The sequence below is a fragment of the Pelodiscus sinensis genome, chromosome 11 (genome assembly GCF_052426305.1).
Source record: "Pelodiscus sinensis isolate ZL-2025 chromosome 11, ASM5242630v1, whole genome shotgun sequence".
Lineage (NCBI taxonomy): Eukaryota > Metazoa > Chordata > Testudines > Trionychidae > Pelodiscus > Pelodiscus sinensis.
The window spans coordinates 32,000,766-32,022,012 of record NC_143062.1 but is presented as its reverse complement, the minus strand read 5'-3'; the positions used below and the strand labels follow the sequence as shown (position 1 = coordinate 32,022,012).

The 21,247-nt window shown below is 46.3% G+C and overlaps 1 protein-coding gene across 1 annotated transcript in view; it reads right to left on the bottom strand.

Annotated features, from left to right (window-relative positions):
* The window catches only part of PLXND1 (plexin D1), a 145,465-nt gene that overhangs the window by 104,901 nt on the left and 19,317 nt on the right, over positions 1–21,247 (bottom strand). The gene's annotated exons all lie outside the window — the stretch shown is intronic.

Genomic DNA, 21,247 nt, shown 5'->3' with positions numbered 1-21,247 from the left:
TTTCAATTGAGAAAATGGATGTAATAGTGGAACTTTCTTTCTCATTAGATCTGCTTTCTGGGGACCCAATCCTGACCACTGCATAGGCTCAAGAAAGAGGGCTTTGTGCTACAGGGGTATACTGGGACTGAGGGAAACGGATCCTTCTGCCCATGTTTCAGGGCACCCCGGGAGCCCTTTGGGGATCAAACCTACAGCTTCTGGTCTGCACAAGCACAAGGCCTCTGTATTCCCTAGCTCTACTAGTCAGAGCCTTATTCCTGACAATAATGTGGAGAGAGCCCCATAGCACTCAGGGGAGCAGAGTTCCCTGTCAAACTTCTCCATTATTGGGATACCTGTTTCATATTACCTCTCACATTCCTCTTGCAGCTCACAGGTTTTGTCCCTAAGGGTATGTCATGGCTCCATCCCCCAACGTGACACTATGCCTGCAGAGATGGGGAACCGGCTAACCGAATAAACTCTGCAAAACTTGTCTCTGTGATTCCCAGAGACTAACTTACTCAATCTCAGTCCCTCTGAGATTCAATAAAAAAACACCTGCTTCCTCACTGCCACCACTCAAGTGATTCCAAGAAAATCAGGGAAGAGATCACTTAGGAATCTTGTCCCTAAGATAAAGCTCTCCCCCCAACCCCAATCTCTGTTTTGCTTGGAGTTGGGAAAACAGAGGGAATCCACAGACAACAACAGACTCTTCCCTTGTAAAGAGGCACTTAATTCTAAGGACACAACAGTCAACCAATAAAAAGAAAATTATTTTATTATCATAACAAAGCTACTGTTGCAAGCATAGTAAATTGGCTAGGTGGTGAATGGCCACAATTTGATATATATCCTCAGGGAAAGTCCCAGGGCTGTAATCCTTAGTTACAAAAGAGAAAAACAATTAGCCAGCTCAGACATCCAAATCCCCAAACCAGGAAAACAATAAACCCTGATGAACTATCTAAACTTTTCCCTGCTTACACCCTGCAAGAAGTCTGTTCTTGGAAAAAGAAAGAATCTCCCATCTCCCTCAATACCTGGGAGAAACTACTCTGATCTCAAAGAAGAGAGAGAGAGAGAGAGAAAAACCCCTCTTTTCCAGTTTGAAATTCCTACCTGCATTGTTATTGGCTGATTTTCCAACCCTTTGCTAGGTACCTGAGTTAACCTCTTAGTCACCGGGTGCTGGTCAATACTCCTTCTGATCGTGACAGGATAGGTCTACACTTCAGCGCCATTTCGGGATATGTCTGGTATCGCAAAATAATGTTTTCCATATCTTTATAGCACACCCGTTATTTTGAAATGCAATCGAAATAACGGGTGTGCTACTCCGACATCCCGGTAAACCTCATTCCACGAGGTTTCAGGGACTTGTCGGAATAGCGGACTATTTTGAAATTTAGCACTGTGTAGACTATCTCGAAATAAGCTACACAATTTGCGTAACTCAAATTGCGTAGCTTATTTTGAGCTAGTGCCGCAGTGCAGACAAACCTTAAGGGTATGTCTGCATACTGCAATGTAAGCCCAGTGTTAGCAGAACTCAAGTTACCAGACCAAAGTTTGTTATATTAGAGCTTCAATATCTACAGGCATTTATAACCACCAGTTAGGCATTGTTGAACCCTGGAGTTAACCATTCTGGAATATATGGAATCACTCAGACCTGAAGACAACTAGCAGCCTAGCAATTTTTTTCTCTTTTGCTTTAAAATGAAAGAATAGGCAGGACAGTTTTTCATACAATGATCCTGAACAGCATTTTCATATGAGTAAACTTTGTCAAGACTGAGGGCTGCAAACTTAGCATCCAATCCTGCTCCTACTGAAGTCAAGGGCAAAGTTCCTACTGAGTTTAGTGGGATGGATTCTGATCCCCTTAATCATATTAAATAGTACCTCATTTCAATGGGACTATCTGTGAAGTAAGGTGCTGCTCATTGTCAGTAAGAGTGTCAGAAGCTGGATTGGGTCCAAAAGCTTGAGTGGCATACATAGACACTCTATCCTGGAATTATAAAATTAGATCAGAGCAGAGAGAGTAAAGATTTTAATTCTTACGGGTTCCTGAGGGTCCTATGCCAGCTGAAAGGGGATATAAAGCCTTGGGCAAAGAATTTGCTCCTTCCTCTGAATCCAGAGAGAACAAGCAGCTGACAATAGTTAGATTGAAAAATACTTTTACAAAAATCCACTTCCCTTGCACTCTGTCTGTAAAGCTTGTTATCTTCTACGATCTTTATAGATTCTCTTTGTTTTTGCTGTCCCACAGGCCAGAGAGACTCGCTCCTTTAAACTGTGTGGGGGGGAAATCCATCCACATAGTTTCAGCACAGCACAAGAGTCTTACACAACTCAGCTACTTCCATCAACCCCCATATGCTGCCTGGCTGGGACGGTTGCCTAACCAGAAAATGGCAAGAAGCCCTGCGAGGAGCGGAATCGGCTGTTTCTTGGTCTCAGGGATTCTGAGTGGGAGGGAGGGGGAGGAGGGTAGAGCAGCAATACTGAAGAAGCCTACAGCAAACAGGGAGACATGCTGGGTCACAGAGGGATCTAACATAATGCAGGTTAGGGTCTGGATTGCTTGTCACTGTTGGATCCACTTCTCTCTAGCCCTCTGAACTAGGGGGCCGTGTCTACACTGGCCACTTATTCCGGAAAATCAGCCGCTTTTTCGGAATAACTTGCCAGCTGTCTACACTGGTTTCTTGAATTTCCGGAAAAGCACTGATGATCTACTGTAAAATCATCAGTGCTTTTCCGGAAAAACTATGCTGCTCCCGTTTGGGCAAAAGTCCTTTTCCGGAAAACTCTTCTGGAAAAGGGCCAGTGTAGACAACACAGATTTCTTTTCCGCAAAAAAGCCCCGATCGCGAAAATGACGATCGGGGCTTTTTTGCGGAAAAGCACGTCTACATTGGTACGGACACTTTTCCGGAAAAAATGCTTTTCCAGAAAAGCATCCTGCCAATGTAGACGCGCTTTTTCCGGAAATACTTATAAGGGAAAACTGTTCCCTTTTAAGCATTTCCGGAAAATCATGCCAGTGTAGACGTAGCCGGGATGTAAGTGAGTAGTTGAGTGGAGTACTTGACTACTCTGTATTAGAGGTAGCAAGGGGGGTGGGTATGAACAGGAGCTGATGCTGAGGGGATCTGGATTAAAAGCCGGTTCCCCCCAGAACCATCTGCCCTCCCCTGCCACTGCCTCTATCAGAGGCAGCGGGGGGGGGGGGAGGGGAGATTAGGGGAGGCTGATCTGGCAGCAGCTCCTGTCTGTGGGGGTCCCAGCAGGGAGTTGGACCCTCCCCTCCCCGCAGACAAGGGTTGTTACCACAGCCCCTGTTCACAGTGGCCTGGGCTGCCTGCAAGCAGGGGCTGCTGCCAGATCAGTCTCTGCCCGCACGGTAAACCCCGGCCAGCACAGAGGCTGTTGCCGGAGCAGCCCCGTCCGCAGCCAGCCGAGCCACCGTGAGCAGGGACTGCTGGACTCAGTGCGAGCTGGGACGGAGCAGTCCCTGCTCAAGTGGGTCCGGGACCACTATGCCTCTGCATTTTAATAAGAGCCATCAGGCTCTTATTACATTTAAGATGCAGAAGCACAGCGGTCCTGGAGTGAGCCTTCCCTTATCGACTACGCCAGAGGTTCCCAACCACTGGTCAGTGGCGTAGCGAGGAGGGAGGCGGTTGCCCCAGCGCGCCATGCTGGGGGGACGACACCAGTTTAGCTGCCAAAAGTTATGTTGTTGTTAATTATTTTATGATTATTTCCTATTTAGTATATTTTCCAACAGGCAACTGTGAAAAGGTTTCAGCGAAATCATCCTATTTACTTTTTGAAGGTTTCGCTGAAACCTTTTCACAGTCAACTGTTGGAACATATACAAAATAGGAAATAATCATAAAAAAATTAACAACAATGTAACTTCTGGCAGCTAAATTAGCACCCCCCCCATTCATGGTGCCCGGGGGCAACAGCTCTGCCCCTGTTCCCACCTCGGTATGCCACTGGTCTGTAGCCCGGTGCTGGGCTGTGAACTGTTGGCTGCCGCGCACCACCAGGCCATGCCCAGGGGGGCATGACCAGGGTATGGTATGGCCCTGGGAGCAGGCGGACGGGGGCTTAGAGGAGGAGGTGTGGCGCCTGCGCGGTTGTTAGCAGAGGTGGTTGTTAGCAGAGGTGACCCCCGGATTGTTAGCAGAGGTGGAGGCTGTAGCTGTCGGCTGGATGCTGGAGTGAGTTCAATACTTGCGGAGGCCATTTAGGGATTTGGGGCAAAAATTTGTCAGGGATGGTACTTGGTCCTGCTGTGAAGGCAGGGGACTGGACTCGATGACCTTTCAAGGTCCCTTCCAGTTCTAGGAGATAAGCAATCTCCATTAATTTTCCGTGGAGTGTACATGGGACAGAGATGAGACACAGTGCTGGGTGAGAAGGGTGGGACTGTGGGAAGCGGGTTCCAGCTGCTCAGTCAGTGCCTACCCAGTGCCCTCAGTTTAGCCTGGCTGTGGCCGAGGGCATGTTGGCGGTGGCGTGTGTTGCCGTGGTGAACTTCCCTGCCGCGCATGCTCCCAGGCTGGGCTCCTGTACAAGCCTGGCCACACAGGGTGTGTCTACACGGCACCCTTTTCTCGAATCAAGCTATGCAATTTGAGCTATGCAAATGGCATAGTTTATTTCTAGTTAATTTTGAAACAGCTTATTTCATTATTTGGTGCAAACTGCTATTCAAAACTCCCCTTAATTCTTGTGGAATGAGGTTTACAGGGATGTTGGAATAGCGGGCCCATTATTTCCAAAGATATTTCAAAATAACAGGGGCGCTGTCAAGACACAGAATAGCTATTTGGGATACCGGAAGTCCGCCCCACTGAGGGAACTGCAGCCCCTTTCTGCTCTGTTCCTGGCCCCATACGAGTCTGCTGTATGGTTTCCTCTAATGGTCGTGCTCATGAGATACTCAGATGGGGGGATGAAAATAACATTTCTTACACTGAGAAATATAAGTATATGGGGAGCTCAGAGCAAGGGGCTGGGAATATGGGGGGGCGCAGGAGTCAGGGTTAGAGTATATGAGAGACCTGGGGCTGAAGGGGCAGGAGTAAGGGCAAGGGGGTACAAGGTTTGGCGGACTGGCAAAATTCTATTTGCATATTTGCACATTCATTATTTGCATAATTAATATGCAGATATGCAAATAAAATGTTGCTGGTCAGCCAAAAGTTTGTGAATGGATTTGCCAGTCTGCAGTATAAAAAAGGTTGGAAACCACTGGACTACATGATTAGCAAAATAACCATTCCTTAACATCCTTACTTTGAACGGCTGCAGGCAATATGACTTTACAGCTAGAATGGGGTGGGGACAGGGTACACAGCCTGGATAGTGGCATGGGGAGTGACGGGTGATACTGGTGGAACAGCTCCAGGAATCTTGGGAAGAACATGCAGGAAATGTTACATCTTTGAAAGCATGCCCCTTTTCTCCTGCACTGACAGCACACAAGTGCACAAGTGCAGAAAGGAATGGCTAGGCCACTAGCCATGCTCTTTGCCCCTCAGCCATCTCCCTTCTGGAGCAAGGATTACCTCATGCTGCACTAGGCTGCCGTCTTCCCAAGTGTTCAGGCAGTGTACGAAACAGCTGTTCCTGACACAGGGAATATCGCTAGACCCAAACATTCCAAAACCATGAGTCAATCTTTTAAAAAAATCATGAGATTGACTTAAAATAATAAATTTGGGTGTATTGTATTTGCCTTCTGGTTCAAAAGCCTTTGCTGCTTAATGTTTTTAGGGTTTTCTCCACAACTACAATGGATAGAAACGTACTGAACAACAACAAAAGTGGACGCTATAATTCACCCAACAAAGCATGACTGCAGTAGCTGGGGCTTTAAGAAAAACCGCAAGCAAACCTGCATCTGTATCCACAAAAATCAGCTGTGGATATCTGCATCCATAGATAGAAAGTGGATATCTGCAATTTTGCTGGTTCTGGGTACAAAATTTGAATCCACATCTGCAGCCGCAAAAGTGAGCTGCATCTATCTGCATCCACATCCACGAATGCAGACATCCCTGGATACTGATATTTGCAATTTTGCAGCGTTCTAAAAACAAAATATGTATCAGCATCTGCATCCATATCCAAACATGAAACACGAATATCTGCATCCACATCCACAGGTGCGGATACCCATGGATATAAAGCAGATATCCACACATCTGCAGGGCTCTAAAGGCCCCTGCCTCATAGATTTCCAAAGGTCTGGAAAACAGTTTCCCTGAGCTTTCCTCCTGCCTTTGTGCATGAGGGCACAAGTAGCTGCTAGGATGTAAAATCCCAGTTAAATAGTTAACCAGTTAAGAGGGATCCCACATGGGGGGAATGGCAGCAGAAGCCAGCAGCCCCAAGCACAGGGGGTCCGGCTTAGTCTTCTGGCCCCGCAGGATTGGAGCAGCCTTCTGCCCTCAGCGAGCATTACCTGTTCACATCCCTAACAGCCACAATCTTTTCCTTCTTACTGCCTGTGACAGGGCATCTACCCTGCACTGGCCCTTTAAGGGCAAAATCCAGCCCTGAACAAGGGCTGAGAGGGAAACCCTAGCTAAGATGGCTATCGCTAATTAGGACCCAGCTGGGGTTATATAAAGACGGACTCCTGGAGGGAGAGAGGAGGACTTACTTTTGCTGGAGAGCAGGAGGGACCTGGGCTGCCTTGGAAGCAGGAGGCTTCCTGGAGGTAGTGCAATGCTGAAGAAGAAAGGCAGAGCAGGAGAAGCTCTGTCCTGGCAAGCTCTGAGGCTGAAGGGCCTGAGGCCAGACCTGAATGTGGGAGGGCTGCAGAGAGCCAGCCAAGGATAGAAAAAGGAAGCAGGTCCACACTCCCTTCTCAATGATGAGCAGCCATTACAGACTGAAGTTTGCCCATGAGGCAGGGGCTAGATCAGGGGTGGGCAATAATTTTTGGCCAGGGGCCACTTCAAAAATGTTTGAAGTGGCCCTGGGCTGCTTGGAAGGTGTGGGGCCTAAACTGGAAGGGGTGGGGGTGTGGCCATGATGCTTCTGGGCCACCCCACACCCATGCCCTGATTGGCCTGGGGGCGAGGAGCGTGTGCAAAGCCTCCTCCCACCCTACGAGGGCAGGGTTGCCAGGTGTCCGGTTTTGAACTGGACAGTCCAGTATTTGAGCTTTCTGTTGGGGAAACAAATTGAGAAAATAGAAATGTCCGGTATTTTCTAACTAAGATGTAATGTAGATTGTGATGTAATGTCAAGTGTGTCCAGTATTTTTATTGAAACCATCTGGCAACCCTACTGGAGGGCAGTGTCTGGAAGAGGACACAGAGGCCCAAGAGTGACACAGGTCTGGAGTGGAGAGTGAAGTGAAGACACGGGGAGACATCAGCCAGAGGGAGGTGGCCAGTGAGTAGACAAAAGCTAATTCCCAGTACTTCAACCAGGAGGTGCCGCAGTGGTGAGTCTGCCCCATGACACTGCCCAAAACAATGCTGGAGCGGAGTGGCCAGCACCATACACATTCTATCTGATAACTGCAGAGCAACAAGTCAGTGACTTGGCTGCACTGCCTACAACAACCAGCCCATCTATCAGAGTTAAGGCACCATGTGGGTAAAAGAATTTCACCTCTTCATGATACCTTGTGAAACACAGCCCAAGTAGGGAGCCTTCCTCCACCCTTGCCTAAAGCTTTGAGTAGAACATGCCTAAACTGGGAAAAACTTGGCTACCAGGATTACAAAACTTTTGACAAGCACAGGCCCAATTCCCAAATGCAGCATAACCTGTCTCCCTTAAGTTCCAAGTCGAGGGATTCCCCCCATTATAGCCTCCTGTAGAAACCACGCTGAACTCAACAAGGAGGCCTGTGGCAGATTCCTTGTTGTTTCAGTAGAACAACTAACACAGCTACCCCCATGAAACTTGACACTGAGCTCAGTGGTTTCAACTCCTGACCAGGTGGCATTTTCAATGGAGTTTCACTTTGACTTCTTAGGATTGGTTGAACCTTATGATCAAAGTGATACTCAAGGGCCTGGTCTACACTACATGGGAAGGTCGAAATAAATTACGTAGCTGGAATCGAACTATTTTAAATCCCCATCTGCATGCATTTCCATTGGCAACCCTTACTCCTCACGAGGAGTAGGAGTGCCGGTGATGACAGGGGCACCCTTTGAGTTTGATACAGCAGGTCTATACTACACCCACTAAATCGAACCCTGGAAGATTGACCTCAGCAGTGTTGATCTGTGTAGTGTAGACATGCCCAAGTGGAGTAAAGGTCATGGGACTGAATCTCCAAAAGGTTATGACCAGATCTGCGCAAACAAAGATGAACCAAAACCAGACTTGAAGTTGCCTTTCTCCATAAAGACAAAAATGTGGTGGTTCAAATTAACTGGAAATCAAAACTGAACCCTGGCAGGCTTCATTATTTCAAGATTCCAGATAACTAGATTACAGCTAGCTCAGGTATGTCAGGTCCAGCTGCTGCAATAACACCTCATGATTGCAGAGCAGACTCTTGCTTAGAGATATTTTAGCAATTCTATGGCAAAGACTTACTGTGTTGTCCATGCACCTCTCTTACCTTCCCTTCTTGGATAACCCAGGGACATCTTAATTCCCTGAAAGCCTACTTTGGGCAAACAGTTTCTAGCTCTCCTCTCCACATTGCTGCCCAAACATAAGTATATGGCCACAAGCTATAAACTGTGTGTTGTCCAAGAAAACCAACAGGATACATTGTGTCGTCCTGTTCCTGGCAGGCACCATGGTTCACTAGCTTTGTTGGTCAAATCAGACAGGAAGTAACAAAGCCTGATGTGAAATAATTTTCTGCTGGAACATGTGCCAAGAAAGGGGAAACATACTCAAGAGTTATGGTGCAGATTGTGAAGGATCAAGCTAGAGGAATAAAGTGATGCAAATGTCACTAGTTTTGTTTAAACTTTTTGCATTTTTACACCATTAGATTTTGTTAAAAAAAACTGCAGCCTAATCGTCTAAAAAGTGTTTATATTTCCCCCTGAAACTAGGCAACACAATTCCTTTTTTATATGCAGAGAATAGGGCAAGCCATTCATTTTTCCTATTTAATAGTCTCCTCTATGGTCAGCCAAACTTTTACAAACATATCTGGCCAGAGTTTTATTTATTTATCCCAGTAATTATCCTTAGATTTTTTTCATCCTCAAAGCTCTTCACAAATATTAACTACTCAGAATTTGTTATGCAGAAGTGTGGTAATCCTCACTTTACAAATGGGGAAACTGATGCACAAAGCAGTTCAGTGATTTGACTAAGGTCCCAGAAGGAGTCAGGCACACCACTTCAGAGAAGCTGTCCGCTAATATTACTGTATTCTTATTCGTGCAAAGACCACTCATTCCCAATGAGAAGGATTTCATTCTTTCCTCTTGCACACTGCAGAGTGGAGTAGAAGTTCCCTTTTCTAATGTGTCTGCATCAGCACTGCTGACAGCAATTCCAAGCCCCCAGAGCAGAACAGTCAAAGAGCTCTCTCTCTCACACACACACACACACACACACACACACACACACACACACACACACACACACACACACACACACACACACACACTCTGCAGCCATGAAGACACACACACACACACACACACACACACACACACACACTGCAGCCATGAGGACACAATCCACCTGATATTTGGGCAGTACTGCACCCAGAGGTGCTGAAACTAGAGGTGTGGGGGATGCTGCAGCATTCCCTAGCTTGAAGTGGTTTCCATCATACACAGGGTTTACAGTTTGGTTTGATGCCTCTCAGCGTGCCTCCCCACGCCCATTATAAAAATGGTTCCAGCACTGTTGGCTGTACCTGTGCTGGCTGGTGCACGACAAACTTCCCAGCAGTGCAGCTCATGCCCAGGGAGCTGACTGCATTGCTGGGCGCACTTTTCCAGCATGGTCAAGAGTTTCATATGCCTCTCCCGTAGGGTTGCCAACTGTCTAAGGGTACGTCTACACTACAGCGCTAATTCGAACTTAGTTCGAATTAGTTAATTCGAACTAAGCTAATTCGAACTAACGCGTCTAGAACTAAAAACTAGTTCGAATTAGCGTTTTGCTAATTCGAACTAGCATGTCCACATTGAGTGGACCCTGAACAGGGCTTAAGGATGGCCGGAAGCAGTGCCGGCAGGGCATCAGAGGAGGACTTAGAGCGTGGAGATGCTGTCTCAGGCTAGCCGAGGGCTGCGCTTAAAGGGTCCCGACCCTCACCCCAGACAGACAGTTCTCAGGGGTGCCCCGCTTGCAAAGCAGTCCTGGCTTGGAGTGCCCACACTGGGCACATCACACCACTCGGCCATCAGACCGGCTGCACTTGCCGCAGGCTGCCATCTGGGGAGAGGGGGCAATTGGGGGGGCTGCAGGAGAGCTTCCACCCCCAGAAGCCCGCAGAGCCAGCCCAGTCCTCCCCATCGGGGGCTCGTACCCCATTCCTCCCTCACCATCTTCCACTTACCCCTCTCTAGCCCCCCTTCCTGATGTACAAAATAAAGATAACGTTTCTTCCAACATTGACTCTGTCTTTATTGAAGAAAACTGGGGCAGACTGGGAAAAGGAGGTGGGAGAGGGGAAGAGAAAGGCTGGGAGAGGGGAGGGCAACTAACATGATCAGGGGTTGGGAACAGGTCCCAGATGAGAAAGGCTACAGAGACTGGGACTGTTCAGCTTAGAAAAGAGGAGATGGAGCGGGGACAGGATAGAGGTCTCTAAAAGCAGGGGTTGGGTGGAGAGGGTGCATTCAGAAAAGTTCTTCATGAGTTCCCATAAAGAAGGACTAGAGGACACCAAAGGAAGGGAATGGGTAGCAGGCTTGAAACTAGTAAGAGAAAGTTGTTCTTCCCAAAGCAAATAGTTAACCTGTGGAACTCCTTGCTGCAGGAGGCTGTGAAGGCTACAACTAGAACAGAGTTTAAAGGGAAGTGAGATCAAGTCATGGAGGTTGGGTCCATGGAGTAGTCTTAGCCATGGGGTAGGAGTGGTCTCCCTGCCCAAAGTTTGTGGAAGACTGGAGAGGGATGGCACGAGACAAATGGCTTGGTCACTGTCTTCGGTCCATCTCCTCCAGGGTCCCTAGGATTGGCCGCTGTCGGCAGACAGGCTACTGGGCTAGATGGACCTTTGGTCTGACCCAGGACGGCCATTGTAAGCTCAGGGCTCAGGGTCGGGGGTCTCAGTGGACCCCCTTGATTATCATGCACACCTGCTCCTGGGTGGCCAGGCTGGCAGCTCTCCTGCCCTAGACGGCCACTTTCCTGTGCCTAGTGCGGAGATCGTGGACGAGGTCCACGATGTCCGCACTAGCCCAGGAAGGTGCCCGCCTCTTGCAGTCCTGGGCAAGCTCCCGGGAGCCGCCAGCCTGGTCCCGGGAAGAGGGGGTGGGCTGGGGGACATTGGGTGGGTGGCTCTGTGCCGTGCCAGGTGCAGGGTCTGCTGGCTGGGTGCTGGCAGGCTTGCACCTGGCACGGGCACCGTAGCCAGCCCGTGCCCCTTTAAGGGGTCCGGGGCCGGGAGGGGGGCAGATGAGTTTCCCTGGTGTTGGCCAGAGTGGCCACCAGGGAAACCTGGGGAGGGCTAGCCTCCCACTAGTTCAAATTAAGGGGCTACACACCCCTTAATTCGAACTAGTAAGTTCGAACTAGGCTTAATCCTCGTAAAATGAGGTTTTCCTAGTTCGAACTAAGCGCTCCGCTAGTTCGATTCAAATTCGAACTAGCGGAGCGCTAGTGTAGCGCCTATGAATGTTAGTTCGAACTAACGTCCGTTAGTTCAAACTAACATTGTAGTGTAGACATACCCTAACTGCGCAAAATCAAAGACCCTTGCCCCAGCCCCTGCCTCTACCCTGAGGCATCCCTGTCCTGGCCCTGCTCTGAGGTCTTTCATCCCACTCACTCCATCTCCCCTCCCTCTGTCGCTTACCCTCACTTTCACCAGGCTGGGGAAGAGGTTTGGGGTGAGGGGTGCAAGCTCTGGGAGACAGTTTGAGTGTCTGAAGGGTTTGGATGTGGAGTGTGGACTCTGGCCTGGGGAAGTGGTTGGGGTGTGGAAGGGAGTGAGGAGGGCAGCACTTACATCGAGTTGCTCCCAAAAACAACCGGCACATGGCTCTGACAGCGGCTCCTTGGTGGTGGTCCAGAGTGGGTCCATATGCTGCTGCCTGTACGCACCACCCTCAAAAGCTCCCACTGGCCATCGTTCCCAGCCAATGGGAGTTGCAGAGTCAGCACTCAGAACAAGGGCAGTTTGCAGAGATTCCCTCCACTAGGACTACAGGGATGTGTCAGCCGCTTCCAGAAGCAGCACGGAGCAAGGGTGGGAAGGAAGCCTGCTCTAGCCTACTGCACTACCTATGGTAGAGGTGTTGACCAGGGGCCCAGGGCCCTTTTAAATCACCCAGGCCTCTGGGCAATTGTCCTCTTTGCCCTCCTTCCCCTCAGCAGGCCTGGTCTGCATATGTGTAAGTTATAAAGTAGCTGATTTAAGATAGTTACCAAATGGTTAATGGTAAACAGGATGTGACCACTCTAAAATAGACAGAAGTTTATTTAGATTTGCACATATCCTTCCTCTCTCAAACACCTTTCTTCAGATTACATCATCTCTTCCAAAGGGCTGCCATCAGGGACAGGAAGTGTTTCTCCCCCCCGCCTCCTTGGATTCTAGGATGGGGTCATTCCTTCTGTTTCTCAGTCTGTAAAGTGCAGTACAGAGATGTATTTTAGCTTTGTTATTTTATATCTCAGCATGCATTGAAATATTACTGTAACTACACGAATCACACTCATGTCACAAAGATGGTGGTAAAAGTGATTTTAGGTAGAGCAGAGTCCAAATTCTACTCTCAATATATAAACGTGACTAGACGGTGTTAGCCCTGAACACAGAATTTGTTTCAATGTCTACAAAATTTTATCTTTTACATATTGTAACAAATCTGTAATCATTTGTATTTCATCACTATCTCTCCACTATACACCAGGGCCACTCCGAAATTCACAGGATCAGTAGAGACACGACTCAGATCCTTTGGCTCCAAAACTCAGCACCCTGCCACTTGAACTAAAGGAGAATCAGGGCTGTCCTCATTAATTCTAGTACCCTACACAGCCCAAGCATCTGCATCCCCCATGCCGCACTCGGAGCTGAACAAGACAGGACGAGTAGATGGCAAAACAGGGAGCGGTGCAACCTGCCAGAGCTGCAGGCCAGGAGGTGAAGAAGGAGCCAGAACTTGGCATACGCAGCATAGGGGACTACTAAATTTGGGGCACAGTGATGCTCCAAATTTAGTGGTGTCTTATGCAGCTGCATATTCTGCGTGTGCCTATGAATGGCCCTGAGGAGCATCTTCACTATCAGTTAATAATATAGGACCTATGATACATGGTCAGCTAGGCAGCTCTGTTTCCATCCAACTGAGGACAGAGGTAAACTCTTTTTCTCTTTTTTGCAGGGCTGTTACAATATTTATTTTTACTATCCTTAACAAACAGTACAAACCAAATCAAGTCCTAAATCTTACGATATATTTTTAAAATGTGCATTTGTTTGTCCATCCATCTGCAAGTCCGTTTGTTCAAGAGTGCCTCCTAAATGATAAGAGCAGCTTCCTCTTGTCGTAACTTCAAGCAAGTTCAACGTTTGGTTGTGCCAAAACAATGGGATGTGCCTGGAATTTGACTGTGTCTCATAAAATGGAAAGGGAGGGGATCTGGAAGGAGGGAGTTACACTGTAGAATGACCACCGGAGGCAGCAAGGGGCCAGACAGTTATAATCCCATTAGGTCAGCAGGGGGCAACAGAGGAGAAAGGGACAGCTATCTACAATATATCAGAGAGTGTATCTGTTTGTCAGTCCCCCAGCTGAGGGTCATGCACTCCTTTCCCCACTGTGCCTGCCGTAGCAGCCATGGAAAGGCACCTATCACCTGGCCCCAAGCTGCTGTGGTAAGAGAGGGCTGAGATTGACGTCTTGCCCTCGGGGGCAGCCTGCATACTGAACCTCTCATCCCCAGCCCCACCCCAGAACAATGGGTTTAAATGACAAAAAACAAAACATGTTTGAGTTAAGGACCCGAGCAACATTGGGTAAGACTTCTAGTAAAATCTAAGAGGAGGTTTAGTTAGATCAGCTCAAGTATGATCTCAAAAAGAAACCCATCTAAAATAACATTTCATAAGTAAAGTTCTCCTTTATCTCAGTCTTAAAATGGGCTGTGACTTGAGAAATGATTTACCAAAGTTTCCATCACAACTATTTCATCCCCAAGAGCTCTGAATGAGAGGCTAGATTGCAGGATGTCAACTTCGGAAGGAAATCTGCTGGAAACAGAGGGAGGAAGAGGAGTGGTGAGGCAACTCTCAGGAAACCCATGAAACATACTGATTTTTTGTTTCCTGTGTTTGTGACCTTAAAAATAGTTTTTGTGCAGCTTGAAAAACCTGCATGCTTCTGTTTTAGCAAGGCTTCTTCTTCCTTTGGCCCTGAAAGCATTACAATGTAACAGTAAGTGGACACGGTGTTTAACTCGCTCATACATCTTATCAGAGTGGATTAAACTGCAGGCTTCTTACATGCCTGGAGTCCTGGGAAAATGACACAGCTAGCACCAGATAATCCACTCCAACTTGTTGATTTGTGGGACTTAAAATCATCTTCAGAGGCTCAATATTTGGCAGTTGCCCCCTACACAATCAACATTTTCAGAACATTAATCCTGTGATAAAAGGGCCCTAGCTTTATCTCTTGCCTTTCTTAACGTAAACCATTAGCTTTTATTAACATCTAGGTACAACTCAAGGAAGAGCCATGATATGCAGACATAACATTGCAAATAATTTGGGAATTGTCTGAGGAGAACAGAGGGCTGTGAATTCAAGCTAAAAAAAAAACCCCTCCATGGATATACTTTGCTTTCAGAAGGCATTGTAGATACTACAGCAGAATGGGCAAAATGAGGGACAGTTGCGGGCAGAATCAGACACATTACAAAAACAAAAAAGCACAAGCCCTTCTCTGTTTACAGCAAACCCAGACCCAGCCAGAGTTCTTCCCAGGAGAAATTTAGTCTTTATGGAAGGCTCTCTGTAAAGCTAGCAGATTATACACACAATCAGTAGTTTATCTGTTGAAGTGTTGCAACCAGAACTGTCAAAAATCAGGCTTTTAGGATGCCTGGATGAAAATGGAATCTTCAGAAGAGCACTCTACTACTCAAGATACGTCTACAATACAAGCACTACAGTGGCACTCTCTAGGGTTGCAGTGCAGGCATGTGCAATAGTGGCAGGTGTGTTTCCGTTGTTATAGTAGCTAAGTTAATGAAAAAAATTTCTATCAATCTAGTGGTGACTACACAGGGGGTTAGTTCATCTTAACTACGTTTCTTAGTGGGGTGAATTTTTCACCGATTTAATGATAAAGCTAGTTCAACCTAAGTTTTACGAGTAGAGCAGGCCTCAGACTGTGGAAACCTAACCAGCCACTCTGACTATACTGCTGCATTATATAGAGGCATTATCAAAAAGCTGGTGTCACTTCCAAATTGTTTTGGTCTGAAAAATCTGGAGATCAGATACCATGCTGTCTCACCCATTCAATGCATTTATGATGTTGATTCTAGCCTAGGCTGGCTGGAAACTGCTAAAAACTGAATTTCTCCAAAAATCGGTGAATAGAAAATAGCCAGCCCCACCCTTCCACAAAAACAAATTTCCTCTAAGGGACTTGAAATAGAATGTGGGCCCTGTTCACGCTATTTACTAAGAATATGTCTACACTTTGAGCTGGAGCTGTGAATCCTAGCTCCAGGAGACAGACTGCACTACCTCTCATCAAAACTAGCATGATTAAAAAAACCCACGGTAGCACAAGCTGTGGGAGAAGCTAGCTGCCTTGAGAACTCGCCTAGCATCTCATACAGGTATATATTTGGGGCAGCTAGCCCTTCCTGCTGCTTCAGCTACACTCTATTTTTAGTGTACTCTCTCAATGAGAGCTTGCACAAGTGTGGCTCTTTGAGCAGGAAATTACACCTCCAGCTCAAAGAGTAGACAAATGCTTGAACTGTATTCTCCTGGGGCTTGGGACTCTCTGGTGTTTCTGTTCATTTAGCGCCCAACAGAGTTTAATCCTGGTCTATAGCTGGGGTCCCTACGTACTCCCATAACGCAAATAATCAATCAATAATAAATAAGTGTCCACTGTGAGTTCCAACTGGATCGTTTTCTCTCCACTAGACACTTCTCAATCATCACAGGATTTTCTGTGGGGTGGGGGAGTCTATACACCGAGCACTGGGCCAAATCCTTGGCTGTATGAATCAGCATAGTTCTGTTTACATGGAGTTATGCCAATTTACACCAAGATCCGGTCTAACATAGCAACTCGGTGTCCAAATAGTAAGTGGGGCTACCTATGAGAAGCTGGGATCGTTAAGAACGTGAGGATTGTTTTTACAGATGTTCATTTCATGCCTTTTGAAATAAGTCTATGCAGTTACAGTTCAGAAAAACATAAAACAGTGCTTGTAGGATGCAAGTTTTCATACTGAAAGAGCTGTAAGGGATAGGTCAGCAGGTCTATAAAAGCAGGAGGGGAAGTAAATGAAACTGAATGAAATCTCAGTTGTTGATTTATTCCTTTATTAAAAATGATTCTGCACACTAGTATAGATCCTCCTGGTATAAATCCCCAAGGAAAAGACCTTGCCAATTCCCATTCTTCCCAATGAAGTGTCCTGTCCTTGATTTTTATCATCATATAGTTGTTCCAGGTGGAGAATAAGGGGTTAATTCTAGTTAAACATTGATCCAAAAAAATGCCATAACATCCAATTAATGAATGGTCTAATGCTACATTTGCTAAATTACTGCAAAGCTGACTGCTGGAAAGTTGGCAGATTGAAAGACAGGTGGTTTAAAACCTTAAAAAAAAATCCACAATAAAAAAAAATCCACTGTTGGATCCAGAAAGGGATTTTGGTGGTGGTCGCTCCACACTTCATATCCTTAATTGGTTTGTTTTAAACAGCTTTGTCTCCAGCACTTACATCTTAATAGATTTAGGCCTGATTCTGATCTCAGGAATCTTAATGGACTTTTTAAGCCTGATTCTAATCTCATGTACTCAGGTTTTAAATCAGCATGTAACTCTACTGTCTCCAACAGAGTGACTACTGTTTAATATAGATGAAGGTGAAGTCAGAACTGCGCCCATAGCCTCCAACGGTTAATTTCACAATGGATTATGATGTGGAGTTTTGAACACATAACTCTAAAACAGCAAATACCATCACATCTCTTTTAGACTGAAGGGATTTATCTTTTTGTGCCAGCTGTGTCTGTGTTAAATGAATGGCCCAGACACTTGGAAGTGTCCAGAGTAGGGTTGCCAGATGGTTTCAACAAAAATATTGGACACACTTGACATTACATCACAATCTACATTACATCTTATTTAGAAAATACCGGACATTTCTATTTCCTCAATTTGTTTCCCGAACAGAAAGCTCAAATACTGGACTGTCTGGTTCAAAACCGGACACCTGGCAACCCTAGTCCAGAGCACAACTTGGCTAAGACTGGAGAAGGGAAGCAGAGGGGGAATGAGACTACTTGTCTCCTATCCCAAAAGTTCTGGAGATGGCTGGGGTCTAAATCAATAAACTCATTCTGGCTGGTAGTGATTCTGTGCCAGCTACTCCCTGTGGGATTCCACCATGGAAAGGAAATCAACCCCTGCTTGGCTGTGTAAGCCAGAATTGTGTCCTTGCTGCACAAAGGGAGCAGTGCAAAGGGGACACAACCGGATCAAGGATCTGTAACAATGACCAGTCTTGCCAGGAATATCACTGGGCCTGTGATTTTTTTCAATGAAATTCTAGGCATTGTCCTTGGCTGGCCACCACTGCGTATGTTTAAAAAAAAAAAAAGCCCTCCCTTCCCATCACCAGTAAGAATAAAACCTGGACTCAGCAGGACTCCCCACTGAAAAGAAAGAGTGACAGAGTCACTCATTTAAACTGGGAGTTTCCAGACCCACATCAGGAGAGTTAATGGCTTACTGAATGGACATAACTGCTGGTGAAAAATCATTAACAGATTTCCTCTGTCACACCCTGATGACTCATCATTTTGTTTACAAATGAGCATTCACTGTACCAAAGCCAATGACATCAAGCAGAATAGAAGCATCAGTTGAAAGGAAAGAATAACCACTACATCAGTTCACCAACTCTTTCCATCTGCCTTACCAGACACATATAATCCTGATATTGAAAACAGTCCCTTCAGCTTCCATAAAGCATTTCAACCTTAGGATTTATTTCATTCCGCTTTCTTCTGTTTGGTTGAAAACTTCTTTTCCACCAACAAAACCCCTTTCTCCCTCTTTTGACTCATACTCATTTCAGGCCAAATCCTGAAGTCCTTTCTTAATGATTTTGATGGGAGCTTGCCTGATTAAAACTGAGTGAGGATTTCAGGAGGTGCTTAAAAGCCAAGCAATCAGCCGGCAAAGCTGAGAGTGAGCAACAGCAATTTCAGTTAGGTACAGGCTGAACCTTTATCAATGTGATCCAGCAAGGATGTTGCAGGAGCAGAGTCCCAGTGGAGGTCTGATGGCCAGGAGTCCTGTGGGGCCAGGAGGTCTGGCATGCAGCAGCAGGGGAGGAACCAGCCTCCAGCTGGTAGCCAAACCAGAAGTGGGCAGTGGCAGGGAAACAGGAAGATCTCCACTGGTCTGGCAAAGCCCCTAATCTAGGACTGGTCAGGTCCTGAGAATGCCAGACCAGGGAAATCCAACCTGTACTTTGAAGAGAGATGTAAAACATTCTAGAGTTGAATAAGTCACTGGAGATCTTTTTTTCCAACCAAAGTATTTTAGTACTGACAATAAAAGAGGCAAGATCTCATATGGTATTTTGAGATCAGCTCTGAGACATCCACATTTGCCACTTATAGACTGCGCTGACAAGACACAATGCTTATGAACTGTTTACATTAAGAATCATTGATAAAGTGGCAGAAGCGAACAGACTGTCTCTTTTGCTAAGCGTTCATAGCAGACCATAAGGGTGCCCCCAAAGTAAGCAGGGGATGCACTGGGTGAAAATGAAATCTTCACCATTGCCTCACCTGGTGCAAAAAGATGGTCCATCGTTATGCTGGGGTTCAGGAAATTCGGGTTCACTTCCCTACTCTGCCATCGACTTCCTTTGTGACTTCGAATAAGTCACTTAAGCACTCTGTGGCTCAGTTTGCCCTCTGAGCAGAGCCCCTCTACCTCCCCAAACAAACAAGATGTCATGGAGGCAAAATTTCTAAGATGAGAAAGATCAAGGGAAATCTCTAAATATCTTCTTAGAGCTAAATTCAGGCCAGATTATGCAGATACAACTTCATTGATTTTAGTAACAGTTGCATCCACCCTTAGGGTATGTCTACACAGCAAAGAAAAATAGGTGGCTGGCTGATGCAAGCAGGCTTGGGCAGCTGAGCTGTTTCACTGCTATGTAGACTTCTGGGTTTGGGCAGTAGCCTGGGCTCTGAGATTCTGTGGGATGTGAGGGTCCCAAAGTCAGGCTCCAACCTGAGTCCCAAAGTCTATTCAGCAATGAAACAGCCCTGCCACTTCCGCTCCACAGATCCAAGTTGCTGGCATGGGTCAGCCTCAGGTTTGTCTTTGCTGTGTAGACATACTGTAAGGGCACGTCTACACAGCAGGGAAAAAGTTGAATTAAGCTATGCAACTTGAGCGACATCAATTGCGTAGCTTAAGTCAAAATAACTTAATTCAAAATAACTTTTGGCGCTGTCTACACAACAGGAAGTCAAAGGAAGAACACTCTTCCTTCAACTTCACTTACTCCTCATGAAATGAGGGTTACAGGAATCGGAGTAAGAAGTCCTCCTGCTTGCCATTATTTCAAAACAATGGCTTGCTGTGTAGACACACGCTTTGTTATTTCAGAATAATGTCAGTTATTCTGAAAAAATGCTGCTGTGTAGACAGCCTGAGTACTAAATTCAGACACACAGGCTAACATTGGAGAAGCAAGAAAATGCTTGATCACAAAACCTTTCAGTGAGAAGGGACCTCTAAATATTATCTAACGATTGTTCTTAAACAGGCAATGATCTTATCTCCTACTGTCCTAAATACTGATTTAATCTAGGAGGGAACCCAGTGCTAAAATAGGAAATGTCCATAAGCCCTTGAGTGGCAAGTGGAAAATGGCAAATTCCAATAAGGCTTATTGAAAATGTTATAGTACCTGAGCTGAACTAGAGAGTTCAGTGACAGAATGGAAACAAGCGCAATGATTGTATGAAAACCACCCAAAAATGTCCAATAGCTGGTGCAGTAAGGTCAGGGCACAAGAATTACCTGAAGTCCGATAGTACATATGAACAGAGCTCTACGGCTGCAGAAATCCACCAACCAGGAGGCCTTTCTATTAGACGGGATTGTATTTAAAACATAAAGGCATATGGAGGCCTAATGAAGCCTGAGAAGAGAGAAAGAACAAAGTCCTTCCCACGAGCATACATCTCTTATTTCTCCAAAGACACAGTCTCCTCCACCATCTCTTCAATCAGGAATTAGTTAGAATCCCATCAATCACACGAATATCAAACACTTTATAGCCATCTGTAGAGTTATTTTAGCAAAGAAATACGCTAACCCAGACATTTCTACCAGCTCTGGAAGATTTTAGCAAAACAACTCCTCTTAAAGTTGAGGGGAGTGATATGGTTAAAACCCAGCGACAAGCTCTGACAGCATAGAGGTCTGAAGGTGCCTTAATTTCTAAAGACAGTGTTCAAAGCAGATCTGAGTATGGTGCTAGCACAGAAGCATTGTGGTAACACACGAACACCACCGTGACCATTTATCTGAATGTGTGTTTCTTTGTCATTGTTTCCCTTGAAGGAGGAAAGCATGATTCAAAGCTTAAATGTAAAAGAGAGGTGAATGTTAAACTGTGAGTCTTATGGGACCTGTTCTGCACAGCTCTCTCCCTGCATTACCATGAAACCCATTCTGTCTCCCTACTCCCAGCTCAAGCCTGAACTGCAACATTACATGAGTTTCCCCACTTGGACAACTGCCGAGGTCCAAAGGTGTTGCCATGGCTGGTGTTTTATGTTGCAAAGGAGATGGGCGTG